The sequence below is a fragment of the Carlito syrichta genome, unplaced genomic scaffold, assembly GCF_000164805.1.
Source record: "Carlito syrichta isolate Samal-C Ts95f unplaced genomic scaffold, Tarsius_syrichta-2.0.1 Scaffold304553, whole genome shotgun sequence".
NCBI lineage: Eukaryota > Metazoa > Chordata > Mammalia > Primates > Tarsiidae > Carlito > Carlito syrichta.
Genome location: NW_007248649.1, coordinates 731,008 through 749,008, shown reverse-complemented (window position 1 = coordinate 749,008; position 18,001 = coordinate 731,008). Strand labels below are relative to the sequence as shown.

General features: G+C 40.2%; 1 pseudogene; it reads left to right on the top strand.

The window, feature by feature from the left end:
* Positions 1 to 9,388: 9,388 nt before the first annotated feature.
* On the top strand, positions 9,389 to 10,003 carry LOC103262549 (annotated as a pseudogene).
* Positions 10,004 to 18,001: the final 7,998 nt, after the last annotated feature.

Here is an 18,001-nt window from a genome sequence, read left to right as displayed (position 1 = left end):
ATGCAAATAAAACTGTAAAGAAAAAGAAACAGTAAGAACAGAGATTGATTTCTTCTCAACTGAAATCTTTGACATGGAACTACTAAGCATCTTTCTCTAAGGATACTTTTAAAATATAATTTTGCAGCCGTTTTTCAGGCTTCTGTTTCTGCACTAACCCTGCAAGTCATGTCAATAGGCCCTTTCTATTTACCAGACACTTGGGCATCACGAGGCTTCTAGACACAGGCTGGCAAAGATGTAAAATGTGACCTTTCTGTTTTGCTCGGTCCCACTCGAGCTCATGGTTGCTTGGATTCCAACCCGTGAGCCATTCTGGGAGGCAGGAGCCCCTCTCTGTGCCTGTGCTGCACCATCACCAGCTGTCTGTCCTCCTTCGTGTACTGGAATTTCCATCAAAGAGTGGTAGCTAGCACGTGGAATTAAGCAAGAGTTCAGGGGACCAGAGAAGAAATGGCTCTTTTGGGGAGACTGCCACATATAGAGACCAAATTCCCAATGAAAGAGAAGCACAAAAATACATCGGAGCAGGGAGGGGCCATTCCTCTGGGCAGCCTGCAGAGATCAGCGGCTGTCACTGTCTGTGATGGTCCCTGAAAAGGAGGACTGATGGAGATGACGTCCCAAAAGCCCTCTTTCCTCCTTTGCATTTTCCTGTAACAGGAGGCACTGTTGCATTTGTGGTCCTGATGAAGCAGACCCCCAGGAATCCTTTTACTCAGTGCTGACACTAGAACTGCTCTATCTAGAGTCGAGGGCTAAGGCTTGTCTGTTGATTCAGAGGGCAGGTGTATTTCCTTACTCTTTCCAAATCTTCCTTTCCTGTCCTGGTATATATGGCTGACCTCCAACTCTTAAGCTAGAATCACTCAATTCAACATGAATAAAGTTGAAGAATAAGGAGGAGGAGGAGGAGGAGGAGGAGGAGGAGGAGAAAAGAAAGGTTGAACCTTTTCAACTGAAGTTTGACTATGACTGGCTATGAATCCCATGGTGTCACAGGTATTGAAAACATTTACAGTACTTTACTGAGTGGCGTTTAATAGTCAGGCCTTTACATACATTGTTTTTTTTTCTTTTTTTTTCTCCTCCTCCTTCTTGTCTCCTTCTCCTTCTTTTCCTCTTTCTTTTCTTTCTTCTTCTACAGTTCTAAGCTAGAAACAAACATCTCAGTTATTGAACCCACACACACTCCTTCAAGGATGCTGTTGTGATCCACATTTTATAGATGAGAAAAATGGAGTTCTCAGAAATGGCACCTTCCCCAAGATCATATAATGACCAAGTAGAGCTGCTGGGATATGAACCCAGGCATGTCCAGCTCTGAACCCAGCTCTCTTTCTTCCGCAGTGGACTCCTACTCATTCCTGAGCAGCACTGTTGACACACCATGCCTGCCTCACATCTCTTTGTCTGTTGTACCACTTTGGTTTTGTAGGCTCCGGGCTAAGCCCCCACATCCCCAGTCTTGTGAGAGGTTATCAAAACTATGCTGGCTGGTAAAGAATTTAGGTACAGCACTGCCATTTTCAGAACAGAAATTAAAAGACCAAAGAGCAGTTTGAGCATCAATGAAATATCTGGAAGGCTCTAGTACAGCCTACAGAGGGCCGTTGCATCCCCTTGGCCTTTCCAAGCCTTTCTTTCCTATCCTGGTAGACATTGCTGACCTCTAAGCTCTTTCCCAAGTCAGTTCTAGGCAATCTCATGGTCAAATAGACAATTCTGAGCCGGGAGGGGTGTGGGTGAGCTTCAAAGCAGGGCACCCCAAGGGTTGCCAGGTAGACGCCCATGCCACTGTTCATGGAGCCAGACATGTCTGTCCCTGAGGAGTCTGTGGCATCTATTTGTTTTCCTTCCTGGGTCTGCCAGGGCCTCGATATAAGGGGGAAGGAGTGCAGAACACAGAAACAAGGGGAGATGGAAGCTCTTCTGAGAAAGGCAACTGTGACAAATTGAAAAGGTGGAGGAAATACTAGCACAGACAAGAGAGGGAAGAGCAGTCTGGGAGCCAGTAAGCAAAAGAGGTCTGTGTCTGTAGCCTCTAGACCACAGAGCACCGATTTGTTTTTTATAAAAAGAGATATGTTATTTCCCCCCCCTTCTTGGCAAATAATGACAAAGAAGAATGGTTGCAGAGTTTGCTGAAATGGAATCGTCTGCGGGGGTATTCTGAGTGAATGAAATGTGCTCTCAGATATCTTATCATGTTCCCCACTAGCTTGTTTTCATTTCAAATTGCCTACAACAGGTGCCTGAGTCTGGGCAAAGTATAATATCGTACCTTGCAACAGCTGTGCATAGAGCACACATAGAAATAGTAAAGAAAGGTTGCACAACGTGACTGGTCTCATATGGCTCAGGGCAGCTTTAGAATTTAAAACATTTCCTTGTCCTCAAGTTAAATTGGGCCCCTGTGATATGTGTTCTGTAACTTAATATGAAAGGCTGATGATGGATGGGGTGATACCATGGCCACCAAAGTTGGTGGTGGGCACCTGCAGGGAACACGTGTACCCTGAGTGGACAGAGTTCTGCAAATACAGCTCTCCCCGAAATGGTCCCTTCTAGTGCGGTGTTTCCCCACCCCCCAGTATGTGCAAGCAGGCTCTCCCCATATGTTGGGAAGACTCAAAAGTGGTTTAATGCAAATACCAGCCACACGTAAAGCACTTCTCCAGCAGCAGCCCAAATGGAAGAAACTGCAGTCTACAAAACATGGTCGGCACTCTCATTCCTCTATTTTTCTACTGCTCAAGAAAGCATAATGTGAATGCAAGAGAGTGACAGCTGTGTCATTAAGTTGGTTCTAACTTGGTAGAAAAATGTGATCTGTACATTTCAGTTCTTTATTTGTAACAGACTTACTGAGGCATCACCTGCAGTTGACAACGATCTGTCCGTGTGAACCATTTCTGCGGCGTAGAACTGCTGGATAGGAGCTACTTTCTTAATTTAGTAAAATATGCCAGAACAACATAGGACATTGTCTATGTTTTCTTCAGGCATTTTTCTGTATGGGGTTTGAAATGGAACAGAATCCTCTCAGCGGGCAGAAGACTAACCATAGGCAGGACTCTGAGTTGCAAGCAACAGAATCAGATTCTGGCTGCTTTAAGCAGAAAAAGAATGTACTAAAAGGGGTAACAGTTAGCCCACAGAGTTGCTGAAGCTTTGTAGAGCATGCACATTTGGAACAGTATCCTAAAGGAACTGCAGAGCTTGCCTGGTGAGGGTTTCATGCTGCAGTGCTGCCTGTGAGGCCTAGATGCTATGGCTGTCCCTTCCCTCATGCCACCAGCATGGGCTCTGTGGCCTAGAAGCTCCATCTTTCAGCAAACCCTGCTACTCCCAGAGGGTGTAGACGTCTTGTGGCCCTTGGGCCTATGAGGCAGCCCCAGATGGCTGGCCAAGTGGAGGGCACAGTCTGAAATCCTCGAGAAGACTGAATAGAAGCATTACGAGGAGAATCGGTGGGTAATCCTCATTCTGGCATTTTGCTAAACTGTGGGCTGGTCCACCATGTTTCTTATTCACATCTCTATCCCCAGGCCCTAGCATAATACCTGGAACTTAGAAAGGGCTCAATACGCATTTGTTGAAATGAATTAAAATTGAATTTTAAATTTAGAAGCACCCTTTCCAAGGGCAGACTGCCAGTCACTAATGCAAATTAGTTCTAGTAAATCAAAGTAAATTAGAAATGCAATCAAAAATAGACTCCCTAAGTCGTGTGGTTATATCTACCACAGCAATTACCCTTAGACCTGTGGGTTAGTGGTTTGTTTGTTTTTAAGCTCAGTGACATTGTTGCCTTTTCTAGTAATAACCGTGTATGCGTGTTTATGCGTTTGTGCGTGTGCCCATGTGCGTCCATCCATGGGAGCATGTGGACTAAAGATTAATTTTTAATCAAGAAATAAAACTAATATTAGTTTAGCGATCAGAGAATTTCCAGAGTATTTGCTTTTGTGTTGTGAGTCTCCTGTCTTTGAAGGGGGAGAGGGGAAGGAAAGACATCTTTTTCTCTGGGGGTAATAAGGTTGTTTTTGTTGTTATTCTTTTTCCCTCAAAGGTCTATTTGCAGTGGGTGGACCATTATGTCAGTGAAATATGCACATCATATTCCTAGTGAATTACTCCAGATATTTTACCTGTTCATTTCTTCTTGGTCATTTGCAGAATTCCCAAGTCCAAGACTGGAGAGTAGAGAGCATTGTGGAAGGTCATTTTTTCAGCTGGTTCAGCAAGATGGTTACTCAACACACAATTGCACAATTAGTGTTAGAGCTTTGCTGTAAGACTACAGTAGTATACATGCCAAAAAAAGTTTTAATTGATTTTACATGCCATACATTTTTATGTCTTTAATTCAGAAAAATGACTGCTAAGGTTTAAAGGTTCAAAACTTCGAAGTCATCAGGTTTGGGGAACACTTTTCCTGAGCTGGGATGTTCATCTTGTCTGGAACTCCTAGTTCTTCTGCCTTCAGACTCTGGACCCACCCAACAGCCTCTCAGCTCACCCCCAGCCTGGTTCTCAAGTCTTCACTTATACCACCAGCCCCTGGTAATACCACCAACTTCTCTGGTTCTCCAGTTTGTAGATAGTATGCTGTAGGACTTCTCAGCCTCCATAATTGCATGAGCCAATTCCCATATGATATTGGTTCTGTGTCTTTGGAGAACCCTGGCTAATATACATTTTGATGCTTAAAAATCATCATGAACTAGGTTCCATCTCCTTTAACTTCCATCATATTAAAGTCTGAATGTGTTCATTTTCTGCCATAAAGAGTTATTTTCTCAGGGTAAGAGGACTGTTCTATGGTGTGTATGTGTGTGTGTGTGTGTGTGTGTGTGTGTGCATGTGTGTGTATGTGAAGTTTGCCTATGTGCATTCTCTCCCTCATTGCTGCAGAAATTATTATTTTTAAATGGTTTGCATTCTTTCATTTTGAAAAATGTAGTATCTTGATTCTTAATATATTTAAAATAAATATGTGATGTATGAACTGAAAAAAAAACTAGTAAGACATTTAAAAATTATCTTTGAGTAGAATAATGATTAATTATTGATTTTTTTCCTTTTACTCCTCTGTAGTTTCAATAATAAGTGTGTATTACTTTCATGATCAGAAAAAAATACATATTACAGTCATTTTTTTGCTACATTACCATTCTTGCATCCTTGAAAACTCCCATTCTGAAAAACAATGCGTCAAAAATAACAGAGCTTATTGGGAAAATAGGATTGAGACAAATCACTCAAATCTATGGGAGTCTAAAACCAGAGGAGTAATAAATAATTAGAATCACTAGCAATCCTAATAAAAATACTGGCATAGGTAAATATGCAGCAATAGGATGCCCATGGCTAATAGCTCCTCTTTTGAAATATGTCTTAGAGGGCATTCGTTTCTGATTGAGAACATTTTCATCAATGTTAAAATGTGGATCTAGGTTATAGCATTTTTCATTAATTTGTTGTTTTAACACAGTGTGTAATATCTTTGCAGCTTTTCACTCTGCACTTTCAGTCTGCCTAAGTAGCTTTAGATCATGGACACAGAAAGTGCTGGAAGCCACTACTTGAACTAAAGAAAGGGAAGCATGTAGGGTTTTTTAGTTTTATTCCCTTGAAATTTTGCATACATTTTTAAGACTTTAATTTTAATTTTGGGAAAGCTTGCTTCAAAATATTAACACGCTGGAGGGAGTGGCATAAGAAACAACATAGGCCAGGTGTGGTGGTTCAGCCTGTAATCACAGCACTTTGGGCGGCCAAGGCGAGAGGATTGCCTAAGCCCATGGGTTCGAGACCAGCATGGGCAACTCGGTGAGACTTCGTTTCTACAATAAATCACAAAAACTAGCCAAACATGGTGATGTGCATCTGTAGTTCCAGCTACTTGGAAGGCTGAGGCGGAAGGATCACCTAAGCCCAGCAGGTTGCTGCACTCCAGCCTGGGCAACAAGAGTGAGACTCCAACTCAAAATTAAAAAAAAAAAGAAACAACACAACCTCAGCATTATACTGATCTAACCCTGCATACTGATTACTTGTAAGCTAATTTGTATTAAAGAAACACGCATTGCCCCAGGACAGACTGTATTACAAATTCCACACCCAGTAAAGGTGATGCCTAGAACATGGGTAACTGGAAAGAGCAGGAAGAAAAATTTGAGCAGAGCAGCCAAGTAGTCTGAAATCCAAGGAAAGATAGGTTCCTCATAGGAAAGATGGCCAGAACACTAGCTCACCTATGACAGAGCACAGGGGGAAGAATGTCACATGCCGTATTCATGGACGTGAAGAGTTTAGCTAAGATTTTTTGTTGTTTTTGTTTTGTTTTGTTTTTTGAGCGTGCCACTGCAGACTCGGCCTACTGAGCTCAAGCAATCCTTCCGCCTCAGCCTTCCAAGTAGCTGGAACTACAGGCCTGCACCACCATGCCTGGCTATTTTTTTTTTTATTTATTATAGAGATGAGGTCTCACCAAGTTGCCCAGGCTGGTCTCGAACCTGTGGGCTCAGGCAATCCTCTCACCTTGGCCTCCCAAAGTGCTGGGATTATAGGTGTGAGCTACTGTGCCCAGCAGATTTTAATGAATATCAAAAAATGGTCAGGCTACTGAGACAATATAGATCCGATAGACTTAAGAGACAGTGTATTTACTTCCAGGTTCTTCTTCAAAGATCTTCTCTAGGTGCTCACAGGGTTAAGATTTAGGGCATCTTGTTAGTCCTGTGAGAGCAGACCTGAAAGAGGAAGCAGCTGCCACTGCAGAAAAGGCATAAAGCTTTCTCTACTATGGAGCACAAACCTCGAGCTCCTGTAGGTGAGCAACAAACCCTGACAGCTACAGAAAAGAGTAAAGAAAAAAACATCAACACCTCTGGGCCAGGGGCAGAAAGCAGCCCTGAACCCAGGATTCCACACCAATGCCATGAGAGATCTCCTACTGCTGGAGGGCAAGAAGATCTCTTCCACACAAGACCCACCAGAGATACAAGGCAAAGTCTGGTTGCCATAGGGAGGAGAAGCAGGATCACTGAAAGAGCCCTGATTTGAGATCCAGGACACAGAGCCTGCCTAAGATAAGACTGAAGACGGGTCAGGACAATGGAGACACCAGCCCCTTTCCACCTTGCACCACCAGACTAGCAAGTCCAAGTCACAAGCAATAGCTGTCTCCTGCTAGATCAGTGGCAAGAGCATTAAAAGGGACTCTCTTTGAGGTACAGGGACATAGGAAAGACTGAAATGTGATGGTGGACCCGAATCATTGAAAATATACTTCTAGGGGCAACCCCTTCCAGTCCCCTCCCACCATGGGAGCTTCTCTGTGCTGTCAATAAATCCTGCTTTCTCACTTAAAAAAAAAGAAAGAAAATATAATTCTAGGCCAGGCTCGGTGGCTCAAGCCTGTAATCCCAGCACTTTAGGAGGCAGAGGTGAGAGGACTGCCTGAGCACTCGGGTTTGAGAGCAGCCTGGGCAACTTTGCAAGACCTCATCTCTACAATAAATCAAAAAATTAGCCGGGCATTGTAGCATGCGCCTGTAATTGTGGCTACTTGGAAGACTGAAGTGGAAGGATCGCCTGAGCCCAGCAAGTTGACGCTGGCCGTGAGTGTGCCACTGCACTCTAGCCTGGGCGACAGAGTGAGACTCCAACTCAAAAAAAAGAAAAGAAAAGAAAGGAAAGTATGCCTCTAGAACCCTGCCCCTCCTACCCTAAGAATAATTCAATGTTAGACCAGAATTTCTCAACCATATCATCTTAGCATTTGAGCCACATACTTCTTTGCAGTGGGCGGCATTATAGTGTGTTTAGCAGCACCCGTGCACTCTACCAACTAGATTTCAGTATCATGTCCTTCCCCTAATTTTGCCAAAAAAAAGTCTCCAAACATTGCCAAATATTCCCAGGGTGGTATGAGGGGGTGAAATTGCCTCTTCTTGAAAACCACTATGTTAGAGAAATTTGAGTCTAGTAGCGAATTGAAGGTGCCTGTAAGAATAATAAAACTCAAATCCACCTGAACTTCTAACTAGATTGGTTCAACCCCCACAGTGAAGGCCTGACAGATGAAAAGGCATGCCTATTTCTAGCTATAAATTATTCTGCACATGATTCCAGAAATCAACAAAAATTATGAGACAGACAAAAAAGCAAGAAAAATTAGTTCATTGTTAAGAGAGAACGCTATCAGAACCAAACTCAGAATGACCTGAATGTTGGTACTAGCAGACAGGAAATAGCTATAATTAATTTTTAAATTCAGTGGCTAGTGGAGAACATGAATAAACATATGAGAAATTTGAGCAGAAAGATGAAAACTTTAAGAAATAATCGAATGAAAATGCCAAAAATAAAAAAATAAGAGACAAAGAATGCCTTTGAGGATTCACAAATAGAATTGACACAGCTGAGGATCAGTGAACTTGAAAACAGGTCAATCCAAATTTCCTAAACTGAAACACCAAAAGAAATAAAAAGTGAGAAAAACAGAGTAGAACTCTGAGGCAATATCAAGTGATTCAATGTACCTGCAATCAAAATCCCAAAGGATAAGAAAAAGAAGCAAGCATAAGAAATTTCTGAAGAGATAATAGCATAGAGTTTTCCAAAAATAAAGAAAAATATCAAGTTCAGAGTACTTCAAGCATAAGAAATTTAGAAAAAAGAGGAGGAGGAGAAAGGAAAAGAGAGCGGAGGAGGACAAAAATGCACCTAAAACAACATATATAAACTCCTGTAAACAAAATATAAAGAAAAAAACACCAGAAAGAATTACAACTGATTTTTATTATGAAACTATACAATCCAGAAGACAATAGAGGGGAAATTTTTTAAATGCTGAAAGGAAAAAAACAAACAAAACAAGACTGTAAATCTAGAATTCTGTAATATCATAATATTTTTCAAAATGAAAGTAAAATAAATACTGTTTTTAGTTAAGCAAAAGCTGAAAGAATTCACTATTGGCAACTCTGTACCTCCAGAAATGTTAAAAGAAGCTCTACAGCAGACAGATAGGTCCACAACAGAAACTGAGAACTACTCAAAAAGTATCAATCTGTGAAAATGATTAAAATAAAAGTAAAAACATTTTAAAATTATTTTCTAATCATTCTCTAAAACAAAAGTTAACCAACTCTATAAACAAAAATAGTAAAAATGTACCATGTTTTTGTTGCATCTTTGTAAAAGTAAAATATATGATTATAAGAGAATAAAAGATGGGAGGAAGGAATTAGAAGTTTACTGTTGCAAGGTCCTTACATCGTACACAAAGCCTAATATTATTTGAATATAAATTGTAATTAATTATGGTGTATATTTTAAATTCTAGGGCATGCATTAACAATTTTTAGAGACTAGCGAACAATACAGTCAAGATGGCTAAAGGTGACCCCAAGAAACCAAAGGGCAAGATGTCTGCTTATGCCTTCTTTGTGCAGACGTGCAGAGAAGAACATAAGAAGAAAAACCCAGAAGTCCCTGTCAATTTTGCAGAATTTTCCAAGAAATGCTCTGAGAGGTGGAAGACAATGTCTGCGAAAGAGAAAGCTAAATTTGATGAAATGGCAAAGGCGGATAAAGTGCGCTATGATCGGGAAAGGAAGGATTATGGACCAGACAAGGGAGGCAAGAAGAAGAAGGACCCTAATGCCCCCAAAAGGCCACCGTCTGGATTCTTCCTGTTCTGTTCAGAATTCCGCCCCAAGATCAAATCCACAAACCCTGGCATCTCTATTGGAGACGTGGCAAAAAAGCTGGGTGAGATGTAGAATAACTTAAGCGACGTGAAAAGCAGCCTTACATCACTAAGGCAGCAAAGCTGAAGGAGAAGTACAAGAAAGATGTTGCCGACTATAAGTCTAAAGGAAAGTTTGATGGTGCAAAGGGTTCCACTAAAGTTGCCCAGAAAAAGGTGGAAGAGGAAGATGAAGAAGAGGAGGAGGAGGAAGAGGAGGAGGAGGAGGATGAATAAAAAACTGTTTATCTGTCAAAAAAAAATTTTTAAAGGCATAAATGATCAACACTAGAGATAAGATGAAATAAAAAAGTATTCAACACAAAACAGGCAGACAAAAGGGAACAAATAACAGATTGAACACATTTTTTTAAAAATAGCAATATGGTAGATTGAAATCCAACCACATCAATAATAACATTAAGTGTGAATGACTAAATACATCAAATTAAATCAGATATTATCAGATTGGTTAAAGAAGCAAGATCTAACTAGATGTTCTCTACAAGAAACATGATTTAAATATAGAAATATAGAAAGTTTAAGACCAAAAGGATGAAAAACATATAAATGCTAATCAAAATACAGTTGACAAAACTTTATTCATATCAGACAAAGTAGACTTTTTTTTTTTTTGAGTTGGAGTCTCACTTTCGCCTACACTGGAGTGCAGTGGGACGTTCCCAGCCACCGCAGCCTCGACCTGGTGGTCTCTGGCAATCCTGCCGCCTCAGCCTTCCAAGTAGCTGGAACTACAGGTGTGCACTACCATGCCCGGCTAAATTTTTTGATTTATTGTAGAGGTGAGGTCTTGCCAAAATGCCCAGGCGGGTCTCGAACCCGCGGGTTCAGGCAATTCGGTCTCCTTGGCCTCCCAAAGCGCAGGATTACAGGCTGAGCCACCAAGCCCAGTTACAAAGTAGACTTTAGAACTAGACATATTACTAGGGTTACAAAAAGATGTAAAGGGGTCAATAAAGGGGTTAATTCATAAAGAAGACATAACACCATCCTAAAGAAATATGCACCTAACAATAGGACTTCAGCATAGCACTTCAGGATAAAGTAAAAACTGATAGAAATGAAAAAAGAAACAGATAAAGTCAAAATTATGATTTGAAATTTTAACTCTTGTTTCTCAGCAATAAGTAGAACAAGTAGACAAAAAATCAGTAAGGAGATAAGATAATTGAATAACACTAACAACCAACTTAACCTAATTAACATTCATAAAATACTCCAACAACAGCACAACACACATTCTCTTTTAAAGCACACATGACTCGTCTCTACAATAAATAAAAAAATCAGCCGGGCGTGGTAGCGCATGCCTGTAATTCCGGCTACTGGGAAGGTTGAGGCGGAAGGATCCCCGGAGCCCAGCAGGTCGAGGCTGCGGTGGCCAGAAGTGGCCACTGCACTCCAGTCTGGGCGACAGAGTGAGACTCCAACTCAAAATAAATAAATAAATAAATAAAGCACACATGAAACATTCACAAGATAGATGATAAAATAAATCTTAGCAAATTTAAATGAATTGAAATAATGCAAAGTATGTTCTCTTGCCAGATTTCTAGTTCAATAGAATTAAATTAGAAGCCAACAACAGAAAGACATCTGGAAAAGCCATAAATATTTACAAATTAAATAATACACTTCTATATCACCTGTGGTCAAAGTAGAAGTCATAAGGGAATTAGAAAAATTTGGGGTGAAATGAAAACACAGTATATCAAAATGTGTGAGTATAACTAAAACAGAGCTTAGAAGGAAATGTATAGTTATAAATATCTAATTAGAAATAAGAAAGATCTTAAATCAGTAATCTAAGCTTTCATCTTAAGAACCTATAAAAAAGAACAAACTAAAGATAAACAGAAAGCAGAAAATAATAAAAATAGGAGTAGAAATCAATAACACTGAAAACAGAAAACCATACAGACAAGCAATGCAACAAAAATCTGGTTCCTTTTTTTTTTTTTTGAGTTGGAGTCTCACTCTGTCGCCCAGACTGGAGTGCAGTGGCCGCTCCCGGCCACCGCAGCCTCGACCTGCTGGGCTCCGGGCGATCCTTCCGCCTTAGCCTTCCAAGTAGCCAGAATTACAGGCATGCGCTACCACGCCCAGCTGATTTTTTTGATTTATTGTAGAGATGAGGTCTCGATGCCCAGGCAGGTCACGAACCTGCGGGCTCAGGCAATTCACTCACAGCCTCCCAAAGGCACGGGATTACAGGCTGAGCCACCGAGCCCGGCTAATCTGGTTCCTTAAAATCAGTAAAGTTGATAAGCCTCTTCCCTGATTAAGAGAGGGAGAGAGAGACTCAAATAACAATATAAGGGACGAAAGAGGGAACAACACTAAAAAATCATACATCATTAAAAAGTTAAAGTTAATCAGGAATATTATGAACAACTTTATGTTCATAAATTCAACAATTTAGGTGAAAGGTCTAATTTTTAAAAGAGTATATTCAAGATGTTATAGATTATTTGAATTGTCCTATATCTTATTTAATAAATTTACTTTGTAGTTTCAATATCTTTCTTTAAAGAAAACTCAAGGCCAAGATGGTGCCACTGAGAAATTCTATCATAAAAATTAGGAAAAAGTGACACCAACTTCACACAAATTTTACAGAAAATAGAAAAAGAGCAAGAGCTTCTCAACTCATTTTATGATGCCAGCAATACTCTGATACCAAAACTAAAAATATTGGGTGACAAGAAAATTACAAACCAATAATCCTCATGAGCATAAATGCAAAATCAATCAACTGAATGTTAGAAAATTGAATTTAGCAATAAAGCACATATACACCACACATATGTCATTTATATACAAATAAAAAGGAAAATACATTATGATTTTATTCTAAGAATACAAGAATGGTTTAACATTTTAAAAATTAGTCAGTGTAATTTGCCATATAAATAGACTAAAGAAGAAAAACTATGTGGTCATCTCAATAGCTGCAGAAGGAAACATTTGATAAAATTTGAAGTCCATTCATAATAAATAAACAAACAAAACTCTCAGCAAACTAGGAATAGAAGGAAACATTCTCAATCTGATATAGAGCATTTATAAAAAAACCCCACAGCTAACAGCATACTTAATGGTGAGTGACTGAATAATTTCCCCTAAAATTGGAAGCAGGTAATGATGTCCATTCTCATCACTTGTATTCAGAATTGTCATGGAAACCCTAGACAGTGCAATAAGGCAAGAAAAAAAAAAAGCCATACAGTTTAGAAAGGAAAAAAAAAATAAAACTGCCTCCATTTGTAGACATTTTAATAATATATATAGAAAATTCCAAACAATCTATTTTTAAAAGCTAATAGAATTAGTAAGTGAGGTTAGCAAAAATATAGGATATAAAATTGGTATACTGAAGCAAGTGTTTTTCTATACACTAGCAACAAACATTTATAAATTAAAATTAAATATCATTTCAAAGAGTGTCATTTGCAATAACATCTAAGAACATTAAATACTTAGCATGAAATATTTTTAAAATGTGCAAGATCTGTATTCTGAAAACTACAAAACTTTAATGAAAGAAGTCAAATATCTACATAAATGGAGAGATGTGCTATGTTTACAGATTGGATGTCTCAATATTGTTAAGAAGTCAATTCTCTCCAAACTAAGCTCTAGTTCAATGTAACCCTAAAATTTCCAGAAATATTTTGTAAATAAAAATCAACAAGGTGATTCTAAAATGTATATAGAAACTAGCATAGTCAAATAAGTTAAAAATAAACATGCAAATTTTGAGGACCTATGTTACCTTATTTTGAGGCTTATTATAAAGCAACAGTAATCAAGATAGTCTTATATTGGTGAAAAAATAAACATCTAGATCAGCTGAGTACAGAGTCCAAAGCAAACACATATGTATCACTGGTTAATTTAGGAAATAAGTACAAAGACAATTCAATGGAGAAAGGATAAACTTCCAATGAGTGATACTGGGAGAATTAGATATTGATATACAAAAAAAAAGAACAAGAACAATTATTCCTATTTCTGTAAGACATATAAGAAATAGATTTTGTAGCTCTGTGTTAAGCAAAGAGTTCTTAGATATAAAACCAAAACCACAATCTAATTGATAAGCTGAGCTTCATTAATCTTAAAACCTTTTGCTCTTTAAAAAACTGTGTCAAGAAAAATTTTAAAACCACAGACTGGGAGAAAATATTGCAAAGCATATATTTGATGAATGGCTTATATCTTAATTTGGTTGACCCTTGAACAATATAGGTTTGAATTGCATGGATCCACTTATATGTGGGTTTTTTTTTAACCAAATGTAAAATATACCATTCACAATACTCATGGGATGTGCAAACTGTGTAGATGGAGGGTCAACTTTTCTTATAATGCACTCAAGTTCCCCAGGGCTGATGCAGGACTTGTGTATGCTCGAATTTGGTTAAAAATGGGGTCTTGGAACTATTTCCTCAGGGATACCAAGACTGTATATAGAACTCTCAGACTCAATAATAAGAAAATAGACAACTCCATTTTTAAAAATGGTCAAAAAATTTAACAGATATGTCATCAAAGAAGCTATACAGATGGGAAAAAAAGTGAAAAGATGTTTGATATCACTAGTTATTATGGAAAGGCATACAAAAACCACAATGAAATGCAACTATATACCTATTAGAATGGCTGAAAGAGAATAAGAGAAAACCTGACAAGAACAGGTGGACATGAAACAATTGGAACTGTAATATGTGGCTGATGGGAATAAAATGTATGGTTATTTTGGAAAATAGTATGGCAATTTTTTATGAAGTCAAGCATACACTAAAACAACCAATCTCACTCTTAGATATTTGCCAAAGAGCAATGAAAACTTATGGTCACACAAAAACCTGTGTCTTAGTTTGTTGTCTGTTGCTATAGCTGAATACCTGGGACTGTGTAACTTATTAAGAAACAATATTGTTTTCTTACAGTTTTGGAGACTGAGAAGTCCAAGGTTGAGGGTCAGTGTCTAGTGAGGGCTTCTTGCTGGTAAGGATTCTGTGCAGACACACAAGACATCCCATGGTGAAGATGTTGAGCATGCTAGCTCCGGCCTCTCTTCCTCTTCTTATAAGGCCACCAGTCTCATTCCCATGATAGTCCACTAGTTCATGAATCCATGAATGGGTTAATCCCTCCAAAAGGGCAGAGCCCTCTTTACCCAATGACCATTTAAAGGCCCTACCTCTCAATCCTGCCACACTGGAATTAAATTTCAACATGAGTTGTGGATAAGACGAATATTCAAAGAAATTCAGTTTGTTTATAGTAACTTTATTCATAAAGAAAACAAGCCAAATATCCTTCATGTTGTTAACGATAAAGTGTGGTAGGACCATACATTGGAACACTTCTTAGAAATAAAAAATCAACAAGCTGCAGATATTTGCAGCAACATGTATATATCTAAAATGAATTGTGCTAAGTGAAAGAAGTCAGATTCAAAAGGCTACATGCTATGTCATTCTATTTATATGATATTCTGGAAAAGGTAAAACTATAGAGACAGAAAACAGATCAGTGACTGCCAGAGGCTGGGGCTGAGTGGCCAGTCTTGATTATAAAGGGATCTGAGGAAAACTTTAGTTATAATGGAAATGTTTTATATCTTTATTGTGGTGGTTGTTATATGAATGCATGCATTTGTTAAAATAGAGAGAACTATACACTAAATAGGGCGAATTTCACTATATACAAATCATTTCCCAATAAAATATAAATAGGAACAAAAATCTAACATATTTATAGTAAAAAGTGAAAATAAATTTGTCTCCCAGTTCCCCCAAGTGTGCTGATGTCCACAGCTTGTGAAGAGTGCATATTATTTTCTGGATGTGAACAAGTTTGAGATCCAAAGAGCTTATGTGGAAGCCAAAGTAACTCCATCTTGGATGCTAATCTGCCTTGTTGACTTTTGATTAACCCCAGTTCCAGGAAGACCTCTAAGATTTCCAGTTTATCTATTGTTCCTTTTGTAAGAGCAGAAACATATGGTAAATTCTGCTCTTAGGCCAAACAACCTTGATGCTATTATAACTTCTATTGGCCTACACATCTCTTCTGACTCACCCCTTCCCTATAGTATATAAGTCCTGGGTCCAGGGAGTAATGGTATAGGTATTCATCATCTTGTCTCACCACTGCCTGAGTTATAGACATGACTTCTCTTCCTAAGTTCCTTTTTCTTAGTATAGATAAAGTCTTACTGTAGTGCCCAGGCTGGTGTCAAACTCCTGGGCCCAAGCAAACCTTCCACCTTGGTCTCCCAAAATACTGGGATTACAGGCATGAGCCACCACACCTGGCCCCTAAATCCCTATTAAATGTTTATTTTTAGAAACTGGATTGTCAACCTCTTTCTTGATCTCTCAGCTTCCTCAGACTTTGGGCGTAGTTTGCATGGACCTGCCCACTATGAAACAGCTCAGGTATGACCCCATCTCTGCAAAGCAGGTGCTGGACAGGTTTCTCAGGGGACAGGGCCAGTTTCTACTGTCCAGACCCTATTCCAGTTACTACTGCCCATAGGTTGTCTTCAGACAGATGGCTAGTGGAAACTGAACTCCCTTCACACCCATTCCCAGAGACAACCTGATGTCACAGGGCCGAGCCTTTGTAAGGGGCATTCACAGCAGCCTCTGATGCACACATTAGGTGCCCCTGGTAGATGCCACATCCCTCATCAACCTCCCAAACTCAGAGGGAGGCTCCAGTTGACCCCTCATAATTCCTTGAGGCAAACCCTCTGGGCAAGCGAAAGGGTCCCAGAGCTGCTGGGGTGGGGGAAGGGAAAGTGTCTTGATGGCAGCTTAAACTGTTTTGCAGCCTGTGCTTTTAGGGACCAAAGCCAGGAGTTAAGACTCCTGCTGTTAACAGTCACTTTATCCTCTCCACCCACTCCTTGGAGCCCGGCAGGAAGACAGTGCAGAGCAGCGGGTCAACAGATGTACACAGCCTACCAAGTGGAGGCCCAGCGGGGAGGATTAAGGTAGTGGAAAAGGCCACTATGCTCAGACTTTGAATTCCCCAGTGCCTTGGGGCTAAGCATAGCCCTGCTTGTGTGTTGGAGACCCTCTTCCCTTGCGTTGATAAACCTCAACTCCTGCATTTATTCTGTTTAACTGCCAGTTAGCTAGCTAGGACTGAAAATGTAACCTTTAATTTGAAGACCTATACTTGAACAAATTGCTTGTCTACATTGCTGAGATTCTGGGAAGGTAGCAATGAGGGGGAGGAGAGAAGGAGGAGAAAGAGGAAGGATGGAACAGTCACAGACTGAAAGAAGGGAGAATCACAGCTGAAAAACCGAGTCTGGTGCTTCCGTGCCCCATAACGTATAATCTTTCCAGCGGCCACCAAGTCCTGACTTAGCTAAAATTCTTTTGCCTCCTTCCAACCACCCTTCAAGATGCTAATCCGTCATGTAGGCTTTTGATTAACCTCAGGACACCTTGATTGGACTGAGAGGAAATGGATGGCACCTGCTCTTCAGGAACAAAGTGTGTGTTCAAACCCACCCTGCTCCTCCCTTTCTGCCCCATCAAATGACAGAGAGGAAAGACTTCCCGAGCTCTCTACAGCAGAAACCTGTTGGCAAGGCCGAGACTCCCTGGCCCCTGGCCAAGCTGAACAGAGATGCTGCTTTGGAGAGACAAGTCAGTGAGCATTTGTGCAGGTTCTGGTACCTGGAACAAAAATATGTTGAGCCGCAAATTACGGCTTTCAGATGTCACCACTGCCATCTGACATTGTGTTTCAGCTGTTCACATCTTCATTACTGTGCTTCAGCCTCCCAGTTAGGCTGGGACTGTGTGTGAGACAGTTTTATGTTATGCGGGTTACTGTACACCCTGGGCAACAACGCTCACTGAGGTCTGTCAGGACAATTGCCAAAACCCTATGGTGGAGAAACTCTGAGTCTACCGGCCGTGTTGTGGGTGGGTGGGCGTGTGTGTGTGTGTGTGTGTGTGTGTGTGTGTGTGTGTGTCTACATCCCTCCTCCATGCCCCATCTTGTAACAGCTGAAAGGAATCAGCCTCCACGCTGCAGGAACTTGTTCTTTGTGTGGTTTTCTCATCTCCCTGTGCTTCCGCGAGGCCTCCCTCCTGGCCCATCTGCCAGATCCTTCCTCCCCCCTCTCTCCTGCTCTTCTTTGAGGTGGTAACTAGACCAACACAGCAATGCCCTTGT